At 40.5% G+C, this 9,364-nt stretch overlaps 1 long non-coding RNA gene across 1 annotated transcript; it reads left to right on the forward strand.

Moving 5' to 3' along the window:
• The first annotated feature begins 1,515 nt into the window (after positions 1-1,515).
• On the forward strand, positions 1,516-8,802 carry LOC141377858 (uncharacterized). The gene is made up of 3 exons (XR_012390891.1): positions 1,516-2,318; positions 2,442-2,563; positions 6,324-8,802. It is a non-coding gene; the product is annotated as an uncharacterized lncRNA (long non-coding RNA).
• The last annotated feature ends 562 nt before the right edge of the window (positions 8,803-9,364 follow it).

A 9,364-nucleotide genomic window follows, 5' to 3' on the forward strand; every position in this document is an offset into this window, starting at 1 on the left:
TGCCTTGTTATTTTACAAGCCACTTTAGCTCCAATAATTTACAAGGTTCAAACTATATTTAGAAGTCATCAGAGTTCAGTTGCAAAAACTATCTAAACATTTCTTTAAATATGTGTAATTTTCTCCAACCAGGCTCATTCTGAAAACGTACCACTATATGCATTTCTGGAGAGCACCAAATATGTCCCATGAGCTATAATTTTTGCAGTTTTTGTTTTCGTGAATCCTGTGTATGCTTTTTCAGATCTCAGATTTCTCTGGTGAGTGCCATTCACGTCTCCTGTCCTCGCGTAAATCCACCAGAGGCTGCTGTCGACTGACTGACTGACTGACTGACCGATCAACTAACCCAACTTCCTCCTTCCCTAAACCCAACCAATAGTGTTTTCTAAAGCACTGATTGATTCTGGTGTTTTTTTATTATTCTGGCTACATAATTAGTAAACCCCAGAAATGTATATAGGGCTACATTTTCAGTACGAGCCTATGTTGTTTTTCTCAGCCTCCTATGATAATATCCAGTTATTTTGCATTAATGACAATAAAAAATATTATATGCCATAAAAATTTAATTACTGAACATACACATCGGAGCCTGTAGAAAATACTCATTTCAGAAACAAACTTCCTCTGTTCAATCCACCCTCCATACATTTAGCATGTATTACTACTTAGTTTTAACATTTTAGTTGATTTGTTAGTATTTTGATTTACTATTATACTGCCAAAAAATGTTTTGTTTGTTTGCTTTTTTTGTAAGAAAACATTTTTGATACAAAGGGCCTCCAAAGTGTTATGCAAAAAAAACGACAGAATTTCCCCCCTGTGTACGACAGAAAGTTTTAGTAGATGTCATTCTCGCTCGAAGAATTCTCGGCCTCATCTACATGCTAACAAATTCTCATTAGATAAGTTTCTTAAGTTTTTTTTGTAGTCATTTAAATATCTGTTGAAGGAGCAGTATCAACAGATATTAAGCAGACAGTCTACTAATACTCAAATGGACCATCAACATAAAGTGTTACCTAAATCTCGCTCAAAGTAAAGCAGTATGGGTTGTTCACTTATCATATGAGAAGCATTTCTCACAAAACAGGTGCTTTATACACATATATATTCATTCGTTCGTTCGTTCGTTCAGTCATTCATTCATTCATTCTTTCATTCTTTCATTCATTCATTCAATCATTTTCTTTTCGGCTTAGTCCCTTTATTGATCCGGGGTTGCCACAGCGGAATGAACCGCCAACTTATCCAGCACGTTTTATGCAGCGGATGCCCTTCCAGCTACAACCAATCACTAGGACAAGGATATGTTACTAATTACAGAAAGACTATAGACAGCATATATTTAATCCTTATTAGGGTTTAAAACCAACATGAAATATAGCTCCCAGTCAGTGCAAACCTCTCATCTGCATCTCTAATCTTCAGCAGCACATATAACCTCAATTAGAAAAGAATTCTGTCATTCCGAGTTCATAATAATCCAAAAGGCGAAGATAATAGTTAAACATCGCAGTTTGTTCATGCTTTAGATTGCTGAAAAAATCATTTGTTCCTTTGTTTTTTTCTGGCTTCTCCTTTGCTTTTTCATGCTTCACTTTCACGTTTTTCCATTTCTGAAAGTATCGGATGTCAGAAGAACTTCAATAATCATGCGCACTCTATTATTATCAGTTCAAAAAGTTTGTGTACGCTAGTGACGTTTCTCTGTGAACCAATAGCCTTTAGCTGCGCGTCTAGCTCCGGCTTTTTGTACCCTTTTGTCATGCTATCACCCAAAAAGTTGTATGGTATTGTTTACCATACTATACCACTTACCACTTAAGCCTAAAACATGTACAAGATTAATTCTTTTTTTGTTTTTAATTTAATTCAATAATCGAAGGAACCATTAAATTTAATATTTAAATTAAAATGTTATGCAATCCATTTCCTAAATAAAAAAATAATAATAATAATAAAGTTTGCTAATACTTCTGAATACTTGCTTTAAGTAAAAAATAATAATAAAAAAACAGCAATTCTTTTCACATGTTGAACCATCATAATGCAATATGCATCCACTAAAGTTTTTAAATCATTAATTACAAGTGTTGTTATCCACTGAAACTTTTACATCTGTGTGTGTTTGTGAGTTTCATGTCAGTGAGTTCACACCGAGGGACACAGGTGGCTCAATCTCCACTGGGCTGAGGAGACAATTTGTCAAGACCCCTTGCCATGATTAACCTCCCTCCACATCAGAGAAGAGAAAAGTGGAAGAAGAGGAGGAAAGCAAGATGGAAGTGACAGAGAAGGAAGATGAGAAAAAGGTGAAGAGAGAGGAAGAGCGACAAGCAAGAAGAGGAAGATTTAGGGAGGGGTGAGGGGAATGGGAGGACATGCTGCTGATGCCCCAGCGAGCGGGTCGTCTCACACTCACATTTATCCCTCAGAGTTCCTCATCCGGATCCTTTCCCAGGACACATCCCACAGCTCACCGACCGGGAGAAGTCTATGAGCACGACTGAAGCAACCTCCCGACTATGAAGTTCCCAGAAACGGCCCTCTTTATCAGGTGAAAACACATTCATCAAAGCCTTCGTTGAGTGTTTGAACGAGCGGTTATCCGAGCGTTGCCTTACCAAAGTCCTTTTAACCATTGGTCTGTTTGTTTATTTTTCCAAGATAGGGTTCCTCCATTGATCTGGATGGACCCTCCCAACCTCAAAGAGCAATAACCAGCAATAAAACAAGCTTCAAAATGTATATAAGCCAAGTAATGGAGAGGGGGGAGGGAAGGTTCTTGGCTTGTTCAAATTCACAGAGGCTTATAAAAAAGGATAAAGCATGTGGCACTGGCAGTGTTTGGAGAGTTTAACAAATATCTTTGCCCCTCCGCCCTTGTCTTCCCTCCTCCCTCTTCCCAGGATGTACATGGAGAGTGAGCAGCATGGATTAGAGTGTCAGTGCACTAGAGCAGAGATGTGGAGGTGGAGGGGGGAGAACGGGAGGTGGAAATAGAAAGGACACTGGCCCGGGCCCCGTCAGTCCATTAAGCAGGGTGTCTAACATCCCATTTCCCTTGCACTTCCTCCCTCCTAATCCCTTTATGCGAAACTCACTCAAGAGTAAGCATGTGTGAAATTGAGGACTTTCTAATACACATTGCGTGGCCCAGCTTGGCCCCTGCGGCTAGAAGGGCATTGCTGGGGTGGCTTTATAAAACTGTGGCAAGCAGAATTATATCATAATCAACAGTGACTTCTCCCACTATGACTTTCAATGGCATTGACATCCACACCAGGGCATATCGGCCACTGTGCATTAAGACATGGAGAGCTAAGCATAAGGGGGACGGGTCACATTTACTGGAGCCTGTCCCCAAACCATTAGAACTCACTATCTGGTGAATGATGTGTACTGACCAAACCAATCGAATGAACTCATTGTTCTTCAATCAGAATTATTCACAGATATCAGCCATGCATGCTCCACGTTTGCTGGATAAGTGAGCTTACTTACCAGAGTGGAGCACCACTATAAAACAGACTGAGGAAATATTTATAAAAAATTGCCTGTTTGAGCATTTTGAAAGAAGTTTATAGAGGAATTACTAACCTACATCACACATGACGTCACATGGGTTCCCAGTTGCAAAAAAAGACCAGTTGCAGTAGCAAACAGGTCATATTGTGCGGTAGGATGTCAAATTCAAAAGTAGAAAACTTAACTTTTACCGTACACCACGCTGCTTTTAATGCCAATCGCAGAAGTCTTTGGCTAAAAGGGAGCTGAATAGAGTGACGACCTAATTAAAAATGCTCAACTTTGCAGTTCTCATTTTATATCAGGTGAGTTCACGCTATGCTGAATCATACACATTACTCGTTTTTAATCGCAGCAATGATTACACCAAAATCTGATAATATGCTTAATTAATTGCTTAGAAAGAAATGTAGAAATCTCAGTTCACATACTCTGCCGTACAGGTGCAGTTTGCTGTCAGAATGCAGTAGTTTTGCCTGTTGATGATTACCCAGACTTTGTACAGTTCCATCTTCTTTCCTTGTCTTTGGCTAGGCTGAACCTCGGTTTTTAGCACTACAAAGTTTTGAATTTGGTAATCATGGAACATTATTTCTTGCACATGACAATACAGAACAAAATTGTTGACATCCAAAGACTTCTAGGCCTTTAACTTCTTTTTTGTAAAAACAGTTCAATGTTTCAATGAAATAGTTGTATATTTCAGGCTGGGTGCATGGCCATTTCATCTTATCCATTATCCATTGGGAGGGTGTTATCACAAATGGACCTGTCAGGCGAACGGCACTCACTTTAACATTAATTTTGCTGAATAACTGTGCTAATCACTGGATGACAAGCTGTTATAATATGCTGAAAGCATTATGTAAATAATAATATATATATATATATATATATATATATATATATATATATATATATATATATATATATATATATATATATATATATATATATATATATATATATATATATAATATGTAATCATTATAACTTTTTTTCTAATAAACCAACAAACTGTATCACATCTGATGTCATTCCCTCGGTGTAAATGCTAGCACTCCTGTTTTTCGTCTATAGGCTACTCATAAATCACAAAATATTAGCATGAATAATTTTTAATTCAAATAGAATAGTTAGGTAGGTCAGTAGTTTAGTAAAAGCACAAAGAAGCAAATATAAAAAGAGAAACTAACATAGGCTCATTCTGAAAACATAGCCCTATATTCATTTCTAGAGATCACAAATTATGTAGCCAGAAGTATGTCTTTACAATGGGTGCTACGAGGCGGTATAATGCTTTTCCTTTTCAAGCTTACCAGCTGACTGCTTACTTTCGTGTGGACGGCTTTCCAACTGCTAACAGTTTGTCCAGTTAGCTTGCCATGTACATTGATGGACTTGAGACACAGAGAGGAGTTGACCACAACAATTATTTTTCTGAATTGCTTTTTAAAACGGTCAGTTGGGTTTAGGGAAAGTGGGCGGTTCAATTGGTGGTTTTGAAAAAACACTATAGATTGGGTTTAGGGAAGGAGGAGGGTGAGTCAGTGAATCAGTCAGTCAGTCAACAGTGGCCTTTTACGCAAACCGAGTGGCCTTTTACAGACGGATTTACGCGAGAGTAGCAGGCGCAAATGGCACTCACAAAATAAATTTGAGATCTCAAACAGCGTACACAGCAGCTGATTCGCAAAAATAAAAACTGCAAAAAACATAGCTCCTAGCATGCATTTGGCGCTCTCCAGAAATGTATTTAGCGGTACATTTTCAGAATGAGCATGGATTGAGAGAAAAGGTTTGATGAATGGATGGATTTAATGATTGATAGAACAATAGAATGTTAGAAAAACACAAGGATGAATAAATGGATAGATGTCCAGAATGGTAGATAGAACAATAATGGATGAATTGTTGGGCAGAATGATAGAATGATGGACAGAATGACAGATGAAACATGGATGGATTGAATAACTGATTGATAGAGCAGTAGACAGAACTATAGACAGATTTTACCTAAACCTCCACCTCAAAACATCCACAGAACTATTCAGCGCTCCACTGTGATTTTCCCTGCCATGGAACCATCCTGGCACAAGCTTCATTTATAATATATGTCTTTACTTGACCAGTTCCACAGCTCATAATGGTTCTTTGCACAGCCACTCGACCACAGCAGAGTCCTCCATAGATATTTGTTCTTCAATTTGTGTCACGAGTGCATATTATTACTGGATCTCTGCTTTTCACATCTCCAAGTGTTCATAATGCATGTGCCTCTCCACATGAGGACCATTGCGAACACTCTCCATTGTTTGCGGAATACAACATGACTCCCCCCACTGTGTGGTAATATGGCTATTTGCTCAGTCAATTTGCTGTTCCCAGCATCCAAGCACATGCAAATACATTGGCTGATGTGTGCCGGGCGACAACAGTTTGTGTTACAACAGCTTGCAAACTATTCCAAACAGTGCCATTTTGAGGGGCTACAATAAAAAGCAGATTCTGGAAAGCTTGTCTGGAGTGTGACCTAATGACTCTGCGAAGGCATGAGGTATAAATGAGGATCTATGCCACCTGGAGGTGTTTTGAAATTGCCTGTCATTGCCCATGCTATTACGTGTAACATGCAGAGCATCATGATCACAAACGCTCAATCAACACCTAGGACTTTATTCACCCAGGTTCACATTCCCATAATCTAAATGATATGATGACTTTTTACAAGACTCATGGCACATCTTAGTTTCACTCTCCCTTTCTTTCCCCTTTTTCTCTATGTCTAGGTGTCGCTCCTGGGCCACAGCGGAAATGTGGGCAGGTAGTGGAGCGAAGCAGAAAGACATGAAGGAAATAAAGGCCAGTGGCCTGGAGTCAACCTTCCTGTCAGGACTGCGTGGCGTGAGCAACACAGCACTCATCTCCTGTGCCAATTACAGTTGTCCCAGACAACGCCACAGGACAACAGTATGAACAACAACTACACCATAGTCATAAAGGAAAAGAGAAGACAACTAGCTACAGTACATGTTCATACATACTGTATATACATAATGTTCTAAACATTCATTGTAAAAAAATTATAATAACTTTAAACGCATCAAAAATTGCACTTTAACTTTAGAGGAGGCAAAAGTTAAAGAATATCAGTAAATAATTGAACACCACTTTCATTATTACTTTCTGTAAAGGAACAGTATTGATTCATAATGTGGAATGCAGTATTATTCATTCATTTATTCATTTTCTTTTCAGCTTAGTCCATTTATTAATTTGGGGTCGCTACAGCAGAATGAACTGCCAACATATCCAGTATATTTTTATTGCAGCGGATGCCCTTTCAGCTGCAATCCATCACTGGGAAACATCCACACACACCGATTCACACACATACATTACGGTAAATGTAGCCTACCCAATTTACCTGTACCGCATGTCTTTGGACTTGTGGGGGAAACCAGAGCACCTGGAGGAAACTCACGCAAACACAAGGAAAACATGCAAACTGTACCAGCCGAGGCTCGAACCAGCGACCTTCTTGCTGTGAGGCGATTTTGCTACCCACTCCGCCACCGTGCTGCCCTGCAGTATTAATATACGTAATATTCAACAACACTGTACATAAGGGGTGAGCCATTCTGTTGCAGAGTTTTTCTTCAGTTCAAATCAATCACACCAGAACAAGGTAATCTGGTGATCAGGAACACTACAGAGTTTTTATCAAGGTTAGATCAAAGCTGCGAAGACAGTGGGTGTCTAGGGTCTTTTGGTAGAGATGTTAAACCGAGGTCCTGACTCTCTGTGGTCATTAAAAATCCTAGGATGTACTTAGAAAAAAAGAGTAGGGAGTAGGGGCATCCTGGCCACATTTGCTCACTGGTCTCTGTCCATCTTGGCCTTCTAACCACCCCCATATCATACTTTCCTTCATCATGTCTCTTATCAGCTGGTGTGTGGTGTGCGGTCTGACACAATATGGTTGCCGCCACGCCATCCAAGTGGATGCTGCACACCACTGGTGGATAAGGAGATTCCCCCCAAAAAAGTTTAAAGCGCTTTAAGTGTCCAGAAAAGTGCTAAAAAAGTGTAAGGAATTTTTAGAGTAAGCATAGGATCCGAGTAAGTAAAAGATGGAGCTAAACTCTGAAAGATATTGGCCCTTCGGGACTGGAGTTCCCACCTCTGCTGTACATGATAGTAGAAACATAATAGGTGTATGTGATAACATATATGATCGTTTAATGCAGAAGTCCATCAGTCAGAATGCCTTTTGGCGATGATGGATACTGTATGAAAATCACTGTTTTTCTCTTCAGAGACCTGAGAAGGTTTGATCAGTTCCAGACCAGGCAGTCCCCCGGGACTCAACATTCACAGTCAGAGCCAGTGATAGCATCAGTGCCCCCTGTCCCTTTCCCCACACATTGCACATATTGCAAATTCACACTGATACTGCTCCCAGGAGATGAGGGGATAACAGTGTCGGACCCGTGTCAGGGCTGGGGCTATAGTCCCCTTTGGCCCTGACCTGAGTGCCTCGAGAAGAGGTGGGGCTCCAGCCGTGAGCTCTGTCTGTCTGACTGCTACCACTCAACCATGGCTGTCTAAGATAAGCTTTCCTCCCCCCATGCTCCCTAAGTCTGAGTCTGACTCCTATATCTCAGCCTCTCAGACATGTCCACGATGGAGGCTTTACCCCGTCCCCCGCTTCTTCTCCATGCTGCCCCCTGCTGCACAGGTGCCAGGCCTTGCTCTATGACAGTTGCTAAGCAACATGCTTTGAGGACACCCACCTGCCTTCAGGCTTCAGTGGTCTAAATTTTGTCTTAATTGCAAATTGAGTGGGAGACGAGCGAACGCCCCCTGAATGTGAAATAGATGCTGGCGAATGTTGACGGGCTAATCAAGAGACAGTGATGGGAGGAAGCCACCGTGATCAGGGTAACACATACTGTGATGTCATAACCATTACAGAGTCATATCATTTACTCCATCATTCTTGACTAATACAAAAAAATCAAGGCTATTAAGGCTAAATATGATAGGGGAAGAGAATAAATCCTCTTTGTCAGAGGTTAGCATATTTCCCTTTCCCTGGCCAAAAACTCTCACACCAAATGCATGAGCCCATTTGCTGGATTCAATTACCAGCTCCTGTACCAAATCCGCAAGAGACTATGTTCCAAAGGATGCTCATTTCAGCTCCTCTCTTGCCAAATCCCAAAAGAAATCTCTTTCATTTGAACAATGCACTTTTTCCTATTTAAAAAAAAGAAAGAAAATCAATATCTGGTTTCAATATGAGGGGACAAGAATCAATATTGCCAGCCTTTGGGTTTTTTCACCGCTTGCTTTCCCTCGCCTGGCCTGTAAACAGAAACAATGGAATATGGTTATGACAGGGTCAGGGATGGCTCAGCTGATAGAGCCTATGATTAGGTTCTTGTGTTACAATCACCCCAGCGCTTTACTCTACTGATGCCTTTAACCTTTTCATGCCATGTGCAGCTCAAACAAACTCAATAGTGCTCCTTTTCTTCCCGGTCCGACCTCACCACCCCCTGCCTCAGTGTCTATGTCCAATGTGGTGGAAGCAGGATCATCAGACTGAGAATGAGGCTTGGATTTGTCACTTTCTTCTCTCTGTAATCCTTTATGAGCACGGAGCACAATAGGGCCGCTCAATGTCCTCCGGTTCTCAAGCCTCATTGGAAAGGGTTGTTTACCAGAGACATGAAATTGGAAGAGTCGCTGTACAGATAAAAAAAAAAAGGTGGCTTAGGTTGTGCAAATTCCCATTTCCTTCATTTCTATTGTAAATCTGATG

The sequence above is a fragment of the Danio rerio genome, chromosome 15, assembly GCF_049306965.1.
Source record: "Danio rerio strain Tuebingen ecotype United States chromosome 15, GRCz12tu, whole genome shotgun sequence".
Taxonomy (NCBI): domain Eukaryota; kingdom Metazoa; phylum Chordata; class Actinopteri; order Cypriniformes; family Danionidae; genus Danio; species Danio rerio.